Genomic DNA, 18,934 nt, shown 5'->3' with positions numbered 1-18,934 from the left:
CTGTTCTTTACACTTATAACACTCATTGTCTCCCCAGCCAAAATAACGCACCTATAATTGCCATTGTGACCATTTGTTAAGATCACAGCAAACAACACATGTAACATTTACCTTTTTTGGTATAAGATACCATTGCATAACATATTCTTTCACTACCCATTTCCTTCAAATGCTGACAGTCAACATTCCCCTTCTTCTGCCAGCATGAAATTGTACCTGTGTGGCATATACCATGTCTCCACTGCTTTGTTTATGATAACTACCCAATCAAAGTAATGCAAACTTCTGCACTCACCCCCAAATAACTAGTGAGACAGTAATATCAACAGACGTTTCATATCATACTTATATTTGTGGGGTAGTGTTATTTCTCATCACACCAACCCATACCAAAGGTCAATGAGAACCAAGGAGGTACCCAATAGAGGGGTCTCCACACCATGCCCATGCACTTGCATGCTGTTCTCCCATTTCCGTCAGCAGGGAATACATGCCTACCACTTTAAAAATTGGATGCTGTGTATTAATGTTAATACCAAATAGAAAATTACCCAACAATACATTAAAAACCTCTTAATCTACTTGAAACACATGGAATAAAATATTCTTATGTAGCGCAAACACATTTTGCACAATAATGGACATTTGTAATTTAAATACAGCAAAACTTAAGTTCATAGGTTAGTGCTAAGCTAACTGCCCTTGCGAGCCATTTTATGCCTAGCCAATTAACCATGGTGAGTCTCAAACCCTGCACCTTGTGTTTACAAGACAAACACCTTAGCCATTAAGCCACCCTCCCAACCAATAAGTCCTATTGTTGTTGTAAATGTCTTTATCTGCCTTGGCTAAATCAGAATGTTCAACAAGGATAACACCCAAAACTCCTCCTGCTCCAGCTTTAGAATGCCAAACCATTGTAATCTTACACTTATGGCAGGCCAAAATATTTGTAACCTTGGGTGTGTGCTCTATAGATAGGCCAAATCCAGCAGCATTCTGGCCAGTAAAATGTTTTTGGTTACGTGAACTAAATCATGGCCACCCTAATAGATAATTAATGCTTGAGAGATAAAACCATTCACAAACCCTTCCTTAGCAATTTCCCACAGGTGAAACCAAGATAAATTAGAAAAAGGTACTGCATTGAGCATTCTGAAGGATCCAAACAAAGGTTTCATTCATTCTTGGGACACTCTGCCATGTTAGTTGCTCTAGTAATATAAGAATAGCCTTCCGCTAGCAGATGTTTTCTGCCTGTAAAAAAAGAAAAATATATAAACTCCTAATATAAGTGAGAAAGGGACCAGAAGACCGTCTACCTGTCTTTTCTTGTTGTGCTAAATCTGAAGTCCTGACAATACAGAATAAATGGGAAGAAAATTCTGTTAGTGAAATACCTTAACTCAGCAAGGCCTTACTCATTGTAACATTTGCCTCCCTTAGTGAGATTAAGTGGCCTGAAGATAGATTGAAAATTGGCAGCTTGAGTGATTTGACTGGTTAAGTGAAGTAACACCTCTGTCCAAGGGACTGGACAAGTTAAATAATCTCCAGATATAACTAAGCGAACTTCTTCATCCTGGCTGCTTTGGAATGCTTTTGATTTTTTAATCCACACTCTGACCTGATCATTGGCCACTATAATTTTTTCCCAACACAAATTCTTCAAAAATTCACTGATCCTAAAGCAACTGTATATAACCATGTGAAAAGGGTTGACCACACTGTAAATATGTAGAAACAGTTAGTTATAGCTTGAACATTTCATATTATGGTGCCTAACAGGGATTTGCTTATTAAATTCCTCAGGTTTGATATAGTGTACTTAATGATGGCCCACCCTTTGAGAACCCTGGTGACTAACCATTGTACAGCCATGTCCTAGTCAACCATGCTATGGCTGCAAAATATATCCACATGGTGCTAACTGCTTTTTATAGAAGAAAGAATGGTTGCAGAGTAACCTCTCATAGTGTCTGTCAACCATAAATGGAATACTACTTTCAAAGCTGACCCTGTCCAATCAATCAGATCAATTCTAGTACTGGGGTGGAATACTGGCAGACATCTTGTGCTAACTCTCAAAATCTACAAATCTGAGAATGAGAATTGCCAGGGATGTATCTAGCCAAAAATGTCAAGTGAATTTGTAAACACAAAACTGCCAGAAGCCTCAGAATATATTGAACCCATTTTGACTGAGAAGACCTATTAGCAAGACTGCTGGTCTTCTAAAAAATACCTTGCCATTCCCGAAATGCTCTTTCCATACTGGTGTGGCCATCCAAATGGGAAATATATCAAGGAAGGCAATATTATTGTTTCTGGCTTCTGACCATGTGGAAGGCTATGTTGCAGAAAAACAACAGCCATGAAACAATGCCCCCATGTCAAGTCCTTGCCACTGCAGTAGTGTGTAATTGAAGGGCATCCAAAGTGGTCTAGTCTGACTACCAAAAAGCTACCCTGTTAAAGGCTAACAAGGAAATCTTCCAAAGATATAATTAGTATTTGATTCTTTTTGTGACTGGATCCAATGATGCTTAGTTTTACCACCCCTCAAAATGACTATCTTGCAAGGGAAGTTGAAAGTCCCATGAAGGTCCATCACATCATGGATACAGACTTTTTCAACTGGCAAGAATTTGCCAATCATTGATTTCAAATGGTGTACACTGACTTGTGGAAACCTAAATGCAGAGGTGGCATTCTCAGTATCAAGGCTCCAAAATGTTAGCTATTTGGAAGGGCCTTCAGTCTTGTCATCAGCTAAAGGAGTGCCTAGCTCATGTCATGGGTTAATAGTACATGCCATCCTGTCTCTTGTCCCTTCTTTCCCTTCACCAGTTATCAAAAAACATCTAAAATATGTAGAGCTTTCTGCCTTAGGACACTGCACTGCAAACACCAGTGACATGTTGTACTGAAGCTTTCAAAAGTGGTGCATGAAGAATAGCATCCCATTGCCTACACCTTGTTAAAATAATACTTCTCGTGGAAATAAAATCAGGACAATGGCCAATCTTGTTCCAATACTGGAAGTAGTCCAAAAGATGAATGTATGTCTAATTTAGCAGAAAATTTCTTAATAACTGAAACCGTCTCATCCAATGAAGCATAATGAACCTGTCGATGAAATAATGAACTGAAGATGCTATAGGAAAGGATAAATGGTGGGTCAGGCAAAATTCACCTGGTTTCTTTTTGGTAACAGAATAATAGGTTCATAGGTGTGTACTAAGCTAATGGCCCTGGGGCCTTTACAAGCCTAGCCCATAGGATTACCCTGGCATCATGCCACTCAACCTTAGTTCACAGTGCCTCTGTCGAGTAAAGCCACTGGAGTGATCCCTGGAGTGAATTTTCTATTTCCCATCCACTCATCAAGATTTCTCTTGAAGAGGGCCAGTGAGGTGCTCTGCTTGACATGTATGGGAAGTCTATTCCATAGCATGGGCAGTCTTTGGGTTATGAACCTGTCCCTCCAGTATGTTCTGTTGATTGTGGTAATGAGGTTGAGGTCTCTGGAGCTTGTGGAGTGGAGGCATTGGGATTTATTTAGATGTAGCATTTCTACAGAGCTGGGTCAGACAAGGCTTTGTAAGTCAAGCAGAGATCACCTCTAAGTAGGCGATATGAGACAGAGAATAGTTGGAGTTTCTTTAGTCTGTCCATATAGGACAAATGTTTAAGGTCTAGGATCCTCTTTGTGAGGTACTTTTGTGGCCTCTCCAGTTGTTGCAGGTGTTTAATGAGGTACATGCCAAATGGGGCATTGTACTCAAGGACTGGCCTAATGAGGGAAGAGTAGAGGAAGACAATGACCTCTTTCTTCCTGGATGCAAAACCCTTAGTAATGATATGTGGCACATAGAATTACTTTCTGACCACAGTGGCAATGTGGTGATCAAAAGAGAGGTTGCTGCCAACCTGTGTTCCCAGATCTCTTATAACGCCTTCTGTGTTCAGTGGACTACCATTGATGTGGTAATTCATGGGAACCGGGTTTTTCCCAAAAGAGACGACGGCACATTTTTTGGCATTGAGCTTAAGGCCATGGTTCTGACACCAGTCTTTGGTCTCAGTAAGGCTTTTCTATAGGATGTCAACATCACTCTGAGAGTTAATAATAGCTCCCAACTTGGAATCATCTGTGAACTTTGTCAGCCAGAGTCCCTTCATGTTGGCCTGGACTTCATGCTGGCCAACTGCATTTGCTGCTGTTAAAGGTCCAGTAGCATTTTTTTCTTGGGTAGCATGTCTGACATGAGTTTGGAGTGTGTTGAAAGGGTTTATCAAACATTACACTAAGTCACGGGTCAGAATGTCATTCTACCTAACATAAAGATTTATCTACAGTTTTTAACTTTCTGAAATGCTGATCATACCAAATACGTAATGTGCTACCCTGATATAACAAGCTTCCAAAATTGTTAAACAATAGGCAAAAGGAGGTAAGACTTGGTGGGGTTCCTTATCAATTGTCACTGTCATAATAACTGCAAAGATGGCCTTCCATTTATCTCAGCTCTTCACTAGTACTTTAGAAAATGCTTTCTTCTATAACACAGACAGAGCTGCTACCGGATCTTTGGATCCAACACTGTTCACCTCTAAGCACCACTGAATACCTTCAACATTGACTAGATTAAGCACATCAACATAATGCCCTCTAATGACCTTCTCTTTGACAGAAGTGAGAACATAAACTGATATATGCGATCCTGGGGTAAGGCCATCTTTTGAATTTGTACCCTGCCAGGACCCACTTGAACCCATGGAAGCAAAAAATTGAGCTATCCTTACTTCCTATTGCTGGCAGGGGTCAGCCCTTGCTGGTTATTGGCCCTGACACTATTGAAATATCAGCTTTATTCATATTCTCCCCTCGCAATGGTTCTGATGGAATGGTGTGAACTCCTCACGCGGTATTTTTTGATTTGACTTAAAATCTCTCTGAAAAACCATACTGAGAGTCTGATCTAACTTCATCAGGAAGATATTCTAAAAATTCCTCAAGAGATTCTCCAGCCGATTGATTGACTACATTAACTCTCCTTCTGAATACCTCTAAAATTTCATTACCTTTGACTTCTGAGCCTAGAGTTTGTGTCTGAGGAGATACAAAATGGTCAGGTTGAAGCTGTTCTTCTGTTTTCTTCCCAGATTCCCATCTAGTTTTCTTGACTGGGACTTCAGAAGTTGAGTGATCTTCTTCAGGACTATTAAGCTTCTCTGTCTGGTTCTTATGGAACTTGCTTGAGTCCACAGAGCTTCCATCCCGGAAAGCAAATCTGCTGTCTCGACAGTTAAGCTTGACCAACAACATTTTAATGCCGGCATTATTGATGGACCTAGAAATAGAATGGAGTGTTAATAATTGTTATATAGGGAAGGTAAAGCATACAGATAAAAATCCATAGAAAAGCTGCTGCTTACAGCACCTATGTACAAAACTCTTCCCCCAGAATTATAAATTAACTGAATCTGTTGATATATATATATATATATATATATATATATATATATATATATATATATATATATATATAATTGCTGTGGCTCACTCTGGTTAAATGGAAAAGAAAGAAAAGACAAAGCGCACGTTTCTAATATGTTTTAATTTCACAGTGCTTGTGGGTATACAATATTTTTTGTTGTTCCATTGTCTGTGCAGATATAGAGATTGTCTGGTTTGTCGACTCTAGAACACGCAACATATAATTGTCCATGTGAGAAGCAATCCGTGTGTAGATCTAAATCTCACAATTCTAAAGATTGGCCCTGAGCTTTGTTGATGGTGATTGCAAACGCCAATCGGATTTGGAATTGCAATCTCTTAAATTGAAATGGCATATCCGTTGGAATCATAGGAATGTGAGGAATGAGGACATCTTCACCTTTGAAAGGTCCTGTCAAGATTGTTGCTTCTATGACGTTGCTCATTAATTTTTTTACTGCAAGCCGTGTGCCGTTGCAAAGCTTTGGCTGGTTGATATTTCGCAACATGATAATTGGCACGCCGATTTTCAATTGCAGTACATGCGGTGGCATCCCTGGCAGATTGAGTGAATTCAAAAATTCTGTTGGATAATTAACCTCTTCATCTGCTTCCACAACAGTGTCGACGGACTTGTATGTGACTGCCTCACTTTGAATGTTAGACTGAATAATATTGTTAAGTTCATAGATGTCTTTGTTCTTGGCTGCAAGAATAGCTCATTCAGTCAGCCAATTGTGATTCTTATAATTGGTTTGAATATTGGGAAATACTTTTTCAACCAATTCTTCTTTTGACGTCACTAAATTACAGAAGTTATGAGGCAATGAATTTCGTCCAGAGATCAGATCAACCGGCACCTTTCTGTTCCCAATTTCTAGCAATTGATGTGAGAATATCTCAGCTGACCGATCGTTTTGCAGCTGGACATGCATATTTGTAGTTAATTTTAATGTCTTTATGTGTCACCATAAAGTAGAGTAATTCAGGCAAGCATTTATTTCATCCACTGCTGTCGATCGAGGAGAAAGAAGCAGATCTGAAGCTGCAGAACGCGATCTCCGTGCTCGCAACTGTGCATTCTCAAGTCTGGCTGCACATCACTGTGCTGCTTCCTCGGCACGTATTTGAGCCATTCTTTGTCTGTTTTGCTCGTTCGCTGATGCCCATTCTTCCTCAGTTTGATTTGCAATTACTCATCGCACTGCTTCCACTACGCGAGTACGACGACCTAAGTTTGATCTTCTGCGAGGCATTATTTGGATGAACTAAATCAGATCGATTGCACTGAAAAAGAAGTAAGAAAGTTATAACAAAAACATATAAAATTGCATATTTGTATACAAATATATAGAATCCATAGTAGGTATATAAAAACACGCACGTATTCGAATGCAACATGTGACATCTATATAATAGTAGGTATATAAAAACACGCACGTATTCGAATGCAACATTGTGTGAAAATTTCAAAGCAATCGGTGAAGAACTTTCGGAGATTTAAGATTTTGAACAAATGAACATTTACATTTTTATTTATATATATATATATATATATATATATATATATATATATATATATATATTTTTTTTTTTTTTTTTTTTTTTTCCTATACATATATTTTTTTATTTATTTATTTATTTATTTATTTATTTATTTTTGTTCATAGGTTCATAGGATGATACTAGGCTATTGGCCCTGAGGCTCTTATAAGCCTAGCCAAAAATTTCACCCATGTTCCCACAAAGTCAGCACCTGCTTCACTTCTCCAATAGTGACACAGGTGGGATTCCAGGAGTGTATTTTCTGTTTCCTATTCAGTCGTCCAGGTTCCTCTTAAAGAGGGCTAGTGAAGTACTCTTCTTACATGGAGTTGGAGTCTATTCCACAGATGAGGGAGTCTCTGGGGCACAAAACTATCCCACCAACAAGTTCTATTAATGTCACAGACCAGGTTGAGGCCTTGCATGCAGGTTGCATGAGTGGAGTTTGACTTACGGTTATGCAGGAACTCCATCAAGGTTGGGTCTGAGATGGCCTTGTATGCCAGACACAGGTCACCTCTGAGCAGTCTGTATGAGACTGAGTAGAGGGACAGGGCCTTTAGCCTATTTGTATAGGATAGGTGTTTGAGACCCTGGATTTTGCTGCTCAGGAACTTCTGGGATCTCTCCAACTGCTGTATGTGCTTGATAAGATACATGCCAAAGGGGGCATTGTACTCGATAATGGGTCTGATAAGGGAGGAGTACAGGGATGTTATGACCTCCTTGTTCCTGAATGAAATACCCTTACTTATGAGGTGGGCAATTCAGAAAGCCTTCCATACAACAAAGGCAATGTGGTGGTCAAAAGTCAAGTTGCTATCATCCTTGGTGCCGAATTCCCTCATGACTGATTGTGTGCTTAGTACATTGTTATTCATGTGATAATTACTGGGGATACCATTTTCCCCAAAGGGGATATTGTTACATTTCTTTGCATTCAGTTTGAGGCCATGCTTCTGGTACTGGTCATTAGTTTGGTTAAGACCCTCTTGGAGGATGTTCACATCACTAGGGGAATTTATGACAGTGCCCAGCTTGCAGTCATCTGCAACATTGGTCAGCTATAGACCACTGGTTTTGGCTTGCACCTCAGAAAATATATATCTCAAATGGTACAGGCCCCAAGACCGACCTTTGTTCTTTTTTTTGGATACAATCTACATATCTAACAGTTTCTGACATGCCAGTGTTTCCCTATGTTATCTAAAGAGAATTAGAGTAGAGTAGTGTGTGATTAATTAAAGCATTTGGCTGTGATCTAGCACCTTGATAGTTTACCTAAAGGAAGTGGTAGTAGAATTCTGACTTCCCACCTTGTAGAGCAGCACATTAACCTCCAGGCAATGAGACTGCTGAAATGGATGGTGCCAAAGGAAAATATTCTCCACAGTGCAAGGATTCTGACTGAAAGGCACTCAGTCACTCCTTGCCCAAAGTGACTCACTGTGTATTGGTGATAAAATTGCTACAAATCTGTTCCCTTTAAATATAAACTAGCAAAGATGCTTTGTATGGATGCTGTTCTCAAATACCACCTTTGGGTTACTGTTTATTACCAGTGCAGACTGAAAATTAAAAGGTGATTGCTGTATCGTACACAAGGAAGGAATGAATGCCAAGACTGACACACTGTACTTATGACAGTCCAAATTACTAATTTCCACAGATTGCTGTCTATTGGGAATGACATTCACTGTGCAGATGGAGAGCCAAGCAGGCCTACCACTCAGAAGAATGCCTTAGCATGTTTTCACTTCCTACATTTCATTCATTTTTTTACTTTATAACCAAAAGGGACTTACTCCAAAACAACCAGCTGATGCTAGACAAGTACCTGCACTGACACACATATTAGGTGTCAAGGTTAGTATTATCACATTCATGCCCATACCCATACACAATCATCAGCTCAAGAAAAGTCAGCAAGGCAGCCAGAACCAACCAGAGGTCATTCATTTCCCCAGCCCCAGGCAAAGCAGATGTAGACCACAATCAAACATTGGGAAGCCACCAGTGAACATGAGGAGAATTTGTCATTGTGCAGCCCATTATAGCCCCAGGTAACATTCCTGAGTAACGGAATTAACTACTGATAGTAAGGGCAGTAATGGGCAGAAGTAATGGAGACAAGTCAAACCAAGGGTAAACAGAGCTTACAGCCACTACACCCAGATAACCTTCTTCAGTGCCTCTCAAACTATTTTAACAAACCAGGTTAGGCACTGTAAACTTCTCCCATAAAAAAACAGTTTAATTTAATTCTGGCAGAATCGTGCTACCCATTTTATCCACCTTATACAATGGCATTCCTGTGCCTTGACTTCTGCTTCATACTCTACTTTTCTGTTTTTGCACATGACGTAGATTAAAAGTAAGAAATAGTTAACATGTTGATAAAGTAACTCCCTTGACTTTCAGGGCTGGCCATTGGTGGGCATCTACATAACTCCTGATTCTTAAAAGCAGGTGGTAATCCTGAGCTGGACCACTGAAGTGACAACTGGAATAACAACAGGGGCTTAAATAACCCTCTTTCACCATGTCCACTACTTTGTGGCTTGACAGGTGACAAAGTAGTTTGCTTCACAAACTCTTCATATAATAAAAGTGTCAATATTAATACCTTAATAAATTATAATTCAAAAATCCAGGTTTATATTTTTTATCTACAAACAACGTTTTTATGGCTTTGAAACTGTATGACCTAGATGACTAGAATGAGCAACACTTTTATTCAAGCAGATTTCACTTTCAAATGATTGCAAGAAATGTATTTCTGAGTGTTTGCCTTAATACATATATATATATATATATATATATATATATATATATATATATATATATATATATATATATATATATATATATACACTAGACAATCTCGACGTACTGAAATGTCAAAATTCAGTAAGTCAAGACCGAAGAGTGGAAAGTGCAGTTACTCGAAACTACACTATGCCGAATCCGCAAATGTCAAATCTGCTGGTATTGTGGTGTCGTGTTTGTGACTTGTGGTGCAGTTTCTGGATTTATCTGGCATTTCAGGTAAGTGTTGTGTGTTTGAGGATACTGGGTGGGGATTTTAGTGTGTGTGAGTGTGTGTGGTGGTGTTTTTCGTGTGTTTGTATGTTTAGTGTGAACTCGGAGTTAGAATATATAAGTGGGGGGGTGCAGGGGGGCTTGCCCTCTGCTTATAGGTAGGTTAGTTGTGTTTGTGTGCGTTGTTTTGTTTGTTTAGTTAGGTAGGTGTATGTGTGTGTGATTATGTCCTGGTTTGTTTGTGTGTGTGTGTGTATGAATGGTCGCAGTTGTGGTATTCGTGATTTTGGGTTTTTATGTACATGGGTTTTCGACTATTCAGTCTCTAAATACTGAAATTTGACATTTCAGTATTTTGAGATTGTATAGTGAATCCATATAGATATATATATTAACAAAAATATTTCCGAAGGCATCTGTAAAGCTTAAAAAAAACTAGGTATAATACAAAAAGAAAGAATGCAGCAAGTAGAACCTGTGATTGAGTGCGCGTTTGTTCTTTATTTATTTAAGAACTTCATCAGAATAAATAAACTGTGCAGATTACAAAGTTTAAATATTAATAAAGAACGAAAGCGCACTCAATCACAGGTTCTACTTGCTGCATTCTTTCTTCTCGTGTTACACCTAGTTTTATTTACATTTTACAGATGCCTTCGGAAGTAATTTTGTTATTTTAATAATGTTCTTTGCCCGTGTTTTCTCGGTTTTATTTGCATATATATTATATTACATTATATATAAATATATATATATATATATATATGTGTGTTGTGTGTGTGTGTGTGTGTATGTATAATATATATGTATATATATATATATATATATATATATATATATATATATAGGTCTACCTGACATATGGTCGACAGTTTATTTGGTCGACAGTTCATTTAGTCGACAAGCAGATTTGCCCCCTTCCCCAATGTTGTGCAACCCTGGAGTTGATATATATATAGTTAGGGGGGTGTGGGGGGCACAGCCCCCCACATTGGGGGGTGTGGGGGGTGAAGCCCCCCACCTAAAATGCTTGTCGATCAAATGAACTGTTGACCAAATAAACTGTCGACCATATGAACTGTTGACCATGTCAGGTAGACCCATATATATATATATATATATATATATATATATATATATATATATATATATATATATATATATATATATATATGTGTGTGTGTGTGTGTGTGTGTGTGTGTGTGTGTGTATGTATATGTATATAAAGACATGAAAATGTTCCCTATATGCATAATCAACAGTGTAAATAGCAGTCCATTCCCAGGATTCATGAAGTACGGCGCAAGAACGGTATTAGCCTTGCGCCGAGTGTCCTCCTTACAGATGGTGCAGCAGCGCCATATGAATATATATGAGGGCGCGTTGCCGCACCCTTGATATGCACAGGAAATGTGTGTGAGTGCAGGGGGCATATTTAAGTGTGCTACGGAGGCGTAAACATGCCCCCACAGTTGCACAACCTATTATGCTTACCATTAGAGCCCACCTCTAATAGTAAGCAATTAAGTCATTGTCCGTGGATACTGAAATGTATGCCAAGCATACAAGAGTGTCCACGAACACTGAAATAAAATCAAAGTAGTAAACACACAAGCACATAATGGAATGTTGAGCCCCGTTCCTAGAACTATCACAATTAGATTCCCCCGTGTCCCTATTTTACATTTGTGTTGGTTCATTATTAAAAGTGTAAGTGAAGCGCAACATGTTTTCACGTCTCTGCCCCCTGCTTAGCATAGCTTATACATCAAAATCATTCAAAGAGGAAAAAAAACATGCAGAATCAACACTAACATCAATACTGTAGTCGTTCGAGCATTCGCCTAACTAACAGGAATTCATGGTTCGAGTCCTACTATAACACATATCATTTTTTATGTGGAATGTGTATATGAACATATTTGTACATCATTTTGTTATATAATCTACATAATAACATGTAAATGTGAACTGGAGTACCGCATGAAATATTTAACTAATGTCATTCAATCAAAGTGGTAGTGTCATAATGAATAAGGCACTAGTAAGAAGGTTTACGCACAAATAAACAGTAGTAAACATATATAAGTACCAGTAAGCAAGTCTGAGTGTGTTTGCGCGGGTGTAAGCAGTGGCCAGCATAGGAAATTTATATAATTATGTAGATGTATGTGCATGAGTATGTACAGATATATAATACACACACACACACACACATATATATATATATATATATATATATATATATATATATATATATATATGTATCTATGAAGAATGAACATTGTGACAACAAAGCATACAAAAAAAAAAAAATGAGAAGGGAATCAACAGTAACTCCAGTATTATTTAGTGCTGTCAGTGTATGTCATATCAGGCTGGGCAGGGGTGAGCAAAGCACTGTTACTCACACCACAGGCAGGATACTACCAGGGGCAGTAACACTGTCAATCTGCTAAGTCTACTTTACAAACAATCACAGGGTAATCCCTGTTTGGACTACCCAAAAATTGCTAGGATGGTTGGACCATTGACCATTACACAAGCAAGGGCAGGTATGTTCAAGGACTAAATGTTGGGAGAGCCTGATGATACATGGGTTGGGACAACATACGTGTAGAGTCCCTAATGATGGGGAGAGGGCAATGTCTGGAGGTGTGTCATGGCTGTGATAGCAACCGGAGAATGGATGGTTTCTGTGTATGTCGAACTTGGGTGGGGTGGAGGAACCATGGGTATAAAATTATGGATCCATGTGTGTTACGGTTGGATGGCCTGGTTCTAATTGGACCACCTCATGGAGGTCAGCTAGATCATTATAAGTATATATGCATACACACATGCATACATCTATATGTAGAAGTACATTCCCTTTAACACATTCATTCCTTTTGCAGACATAAATAACATGATAGTGGCTCTACAAACCTCGACAGTAGATAGAATAATAGGTTGTGCATAAGAGGGAAGGGACGAATCTGCAAAAATGCAGAAGTGTGTACATTATCCGAAGTCAGTGCTGTTCTCAAAATATGAAATATTAGGACTTTCTCATCCATGGAATCATTCCTGTGAACTGCCTACTACGGCCACGCCAATCACTAAACCGGTCCTATTTGTAATATAATTTCGCTGAACTTGTACATTATGAGCTCTCATGTGTAATGTGTGCATTACCACATAGTCATAGTTATTAACTTATTGTAGTGTCATGTTAACGGGAGTAATGATGTAATGAAGTATAGCGTCTAATCTTGAAATAAAGACATGTGTATCCCAGGTGGGACAACCCAAAAATTGTGAATAGTGTCCTATTAGTCACTCATTTCACCGATGTGTGTGGACTAAACTTTTGGGATGTCTGAGGATAAGTGGAGTGAGTCAACCCATGAGATGGGTCTACAGGAGTAGGGAGTGGCCAATGTGTAGTGGTGTGGATACACCATGTATCCAACTGAAGAATGGATGACTGCTGTGTCAGGGAAGTGTTGGTTTGGGTGTTTGGGGAACTAGGATCCATGGGTATATGGGTATATATGCAAATGAAGGAGCACAGCAATAGTGTAGTGGTTAGAGCATCCACCTAATGAACAGACATTCCCATTCTGAATCCCAGTGCAGCACATGCCATTTTCCATTGGTAATCTATATATGAACATATTCTGACATCTGTCTGCTGTATAACCTGCATAATAACAATTGAAAGGGAACTGGAGCAAAGTGTCAGTGTCATAATGAATAAGGCACTAGTAAGCAGGTTTAAGCATAAATAAGCAATAGTAAGCATATATAAGCACCAGTAAGCGTGTTTAAGTGCGTTTGCGCGGGGGTATGCATTGCCTTCCAGATATATATATATATATATATATATATATATATATATATATATATATATATATATATATATATATATATATATATATATATATATATATATATATATATATACATATACATACATATTTATATATATATATATATATGTGTGTGTGTGTGTGTGTGTGTGTGTGTGTGTGTGTGTGTGTGTGTGTGTGTGTGTGTGTGTGTGTGTGTGTGTGTGCGTACATATACACAGATATGCAGCTATAATAGGAAACAGCACACAAGAATGATATATGTTCACAGGATATGCCAATGGAAGTGAGGGGTCCAAGCAAGAAACATGTAACACGTCACATGATCCCCCCCAAGCCAGACAGAGGAAACATACACACAAATGAACAAACAATGTAAATAGTCTACTGCTCCCCAGACCACAGGCAGGATACAACCGGGGAGGGGGGGGCAGAGTGCAACTGTGAAATCTAATCTTGGGACAGACAAGAGCGTCCCTTGTGGGACATCCCAAAAATTGACATATAACCAAAGGAAGCCGATACGATGACCATTCTGGCTGGGTTGTGTACATACCTGGAATACAAGGGTTGGAAAGCCTGATGACCCATGGGTCGAGACAACGTACGACATGGGTCCCATGAAGTGGAGAATGGTCAGTGTGTAGTGATGTGTTCAGACCCAACCTGCACCCAGAGTAAGGATGGGTGCAGTAGAGGAGGTGTGGGTGGGGCAACAATGGGTAGCTAGTTAAGGGGTTAGGTGTGCAGTTGTTGGCTGATGTGGGTCTATACAGACAGCCCCAGGGATGTGAGCAAAAGTGTTCATTGGGCAGAGGAGTCACCCAACGAGCAGCCACACCCACTACTAGTCCCACTGCAGCAAAGTGTAATCTACATGGCAGAGAACGGAATAACTAGATGTAGATGTATATATGTAGAGGAATGTGTGTGCATATCTACCCATAGCTACATGGAGATATACCTCCCCCTCTCAGTAGTACAAATGTATACATACAGGGACAGAATACATATACATACCCACATATAGATATATACATATGCAGACACCCATACACCCATATGTTGTTAGATATACATAGACAGCAATATATAAATATATACATGTATGCATTCATATACATATATATCTGTATATAGTAATGTAGGATTAATAGGGGTGTAAGTAATATTCCGAAATGGGCAGAGTTTACGTCCATACCTCTCAATCCCTAAGAGCAAAACCACTGGACAGAACATAAACCATTGGGGGAACAAATAGGGACAGAAAGCACATATTCCACTTTCAACCTTAGAAAGCTGATAGAATAATATTTATGCATTAGCTTGACTTGACTGAAGGATGTGGGGTCCTAAACCCAATTACTTGTCTGTATTTAATGGTGTCATTTTCCAGACATTTGCCAGACAGGTGCAGATTGTAAGCGGAACATACCAATAGTATGAAGCAAACTATGGACAGGCCGCGGATTCTGTACAGTTGACCGGCATGCTTATGCCTAATGGGCAGCCATTCCCGATATGGGTCCCACCACAGCACAGTCCAGTTTAAATGGTGGCTAAGTATGCTATGACCATATGTGTTAGTGCATAACTCACTACACAACACCTACAAACACATGGTCACAACACCCCACTGTAGGCATGTAAGCCGATGCAATAGGCATCACAAGGTATTATTGTAGCCCTCACCTCCACCCAGGGGTGTGAGTGTCAGATGCAAACACCAAATGTAGTGCATTTGCAAGTGCTGGAGCAAGCGGGTGTAAGCCTGTTTGGCCGCTGGTATGTGAGTATCACACTGTTAAAGCAATGCAGAGGCTAACTGAGTGAAAGAAACTGTAACCACATGTTAGCATTGCTTAGCTCCACGCAAACCCGCGCACACCCACTCACAACTGCTTTAAAGTGCCTTAATCACTCTGTACCCAACAGCTTGTGTTCTGGCCAACAACAAAATAAACAGCCTCTGCAAGGCTAGAACTCAGGACCCTGTACATCACAGTCATTAACCACTACACCATGATTACAATACATATAAAGGAGGTATCAGCAAACTAATGCTCACAATAGGGAAATCAAATCTAACATGTGAACTGAATCTATATATAGTGTAATGTTCTATAACCTGCCAGAGACCATAAATATGTGAATTGGAGTACTGCAGTAAACAGAGTTGTGGTGTCACTGTAATAAAGTTATGAAGTCCCCAGGACCCCATACAGTGTATGTACACATGAATGAAGGATACCAGACACATATATAACCTGCAATGAATAAGACATAGATTAGCCTTTTCGAAACCGGCCAATTATGGAAAAGTGCATGAATCTGACCCTACTTAAACTGAAGAGGTGGGAATATGGCTCATAACTGGTTGTTGCATCCCCCTGCAGGCAGAATGGCTGGAGTGGGATAAGGCACTCACTTTAGACCGCAGCGCTGGGGCATCCAGGAGTCCAAATTCATGGTATGGCACCTGGTAAAGCACCATGACAGGAAACTACTGCAGGGCCAGTACCAGGGCTCATAGTGCAAAACGGAGGCCTGCGACAGTCTCGCCCATGACCTCACTAGTGCCACAGGTATCCCCTGAACTGGTGAGCAGGTCAGGCACCACCAAGCAGACCTGAAGCGGTGGAGGGGGGATGTCCTGAAACAGTGGATCCAGGAAGCAAGGCAGATGCAGAATGCCCCAGAATTGAGTAAGTACTCCTTCCACTATGTAGCTAATAATTACCTAGCTTGTGCATACTATGGATAGGTATGGCTAAATATCACTGTAGTTCTCTGCCAACTCCATATGAGCGTGCTGTGAATCAGCAAGCCTATGATGCTAGGCTGCAAAGGATGCATCACGAGGCAGGTTAGTAAATAGCCTGCATGTACTGTCATAACAAATACATGTAAGAGTCTCAGAAAGTGTTGTACCAGTATACAGATTTGTGTAATATGCTGAGAATAAAGGTGTAACCCCTGCATTGCTTCTGTTTACTCTGCAGTCATATGTTGTTGTACTGTTGCAGTTATTAAATAGTACTGTTGTAGTAAGCAGTGTCACCCACACTGGTATGCAGATAAAATGTGTATGAAGTGCTGTATAACAATGTTGGACGTGCAAAAGGTCAGTCATATTAGACTAAATGCATTGCAAAGCCTAACAACAATTGCCTGATAGCATAGTGTACATTGATCTTAACTGTAATGCTTTTGTCACACACAGCAGGGCTTTGGATCCCAGGAGCGCCAGTGAGTTGTATGCATAATCATTCCACACAACTGCACACAGTTTGTTAGAATGTTCAGAGAGAAAGCTGTATGCATATATACACAACTGTACAGATTATGCTAGAATGCTCAAATTGAAAGTGGTATGCATATTCATACCCCTCAACTGTTCCAATCTGCCCAGTATGTCATGATAAATGGTCCACATCACCTGCCTTTTGCCCTGTTCCCCTGACAAATTAGTGTGATGATTCATGAAATGTAGGCAGCTGTAAATGACATATAACTGATAGTCAGACTTGCACATCGTCAGAGAATGTACATGCAAATATACCTGTCATCTCAGCATCTCACCCAAAGTGTATGACAGCAGTCAGCAATCTCAAAACATGTTGCATTACACCTCCGTCTTGTCAAGCCTGTATGTAAGACACAGGTCCCGTACATACTAATCTACAAACATACCATTGTACAGTATAACGCCATAGGGTAGTGTAATAATACATGTAAGTGACAGACCACTGAAGTGACTATGAATGTTGTGAAAACTACAAGGATTTATTAGTTGTTAATTGAACTCTCTCTCTCTCACCCCTACCATATGTGCAAAAATAACCGATTTACACAACTCATTTGGTATGTCCACACTCCTAACCTTTGTTGGGACATATGTCCCATTGGTTTATAAATATTCACATCTATTACTATGCATGTGCTATGTTAAAATACTCCCATATTGGTGTCCTGTTGCCATCAGTGAAACCTGCATGTTGTTGTAATGGCCACTGTTTACCCATATATGCATGTGTTCTGCCTGCTCCGCAACTATTTTATATCTGGCGTCCTGGGTAATGGGAATACTTATGCATGCTGTTATAACTAATCTGGAAAGCTGTTGACTATTACTAACCCATATCTGCCTTAAACATGCTACAACATAGCTCGTGTGGGAAGGCCGGTCCCAGCGGACCCACCTGTCCCACATCAGTTGGCCATGGCACCGGGCACCAGCATGTCTGGGGCCCAGCCTGGGACCTCCTTGTCCATTGGCCCTGCACCACTTTCAGGTGGAACTGCCACAGGGGATGGGGCTCACCCCCCCTTGGAGTGGGAGCGGACAAGAACCTATCCAACCATGGTTCTTGGAGGCTGTGGTGCGTAGGGAGCTCAACAGGGAGATTTGAGACTGCCTATGCCAGCTTGAGGGGTGAGTGGTGTAACTAGAGGGTAAGCCTGGTCCTCCTACATAGCCCCCAGTATAGCCATCTTCTGGTTTGTGAAGGTGCAGGGGTGACTTGCCCATGGGTGGGGACCTCGGTCCCACTGTATCCATTTGTGGTCTCATGGGCTTGCGACTTCCAAACATCCCTCCCTGTCCAAGGTGTCCCCACCACATGTCATATACCGCCCCTGTACGCATCTTGTTTGTCTTGTCTGTCATCCTACTTAACCTATCATCCCTGATCATCCTACTCTCCTTCTCCAACCACTCTCACCTAAAAGTAAAAGAAAAAAAGGGCAATCTGTTCTCGCAAAAAAAGCACGCCCCATACATAGTTGTCCATTTCGCACACGTGTCCACTGGACACATGTAAACGTTTCTAATTGGCATCACAACATACTATTGTTGTCCTCACCCCTCTCTCTCAGGGTTGTGCGTGTCCAAATGTACCGCCAAATTTATTGCATATACACAGCCGTTGCTGTAGAAGAAATGGACAGCTATGGACCTTCCGTACACCCTTCCTGCACATCCCTAGCT

The sequence above is a fragment of the Protopterus annectens genome, chromosome 2.part0 (assembly GCF_019279795.1).
Source record: "Protopterus annectens isolate FY-2018-M chromosome 2.part0, PAN1.0, whole genome shotgun sequence".
NCBI classification, from domain to species: Eukaryota; Metazoa; Chordata; order Ceratodontiformes; family Protopteridae; genus Protopterus; species Protopterus annectens.
The sequence above is the reverse complement of the archived record's forward strand: the minus strand, read 5'-3'. Positions refer to the sequence as shown.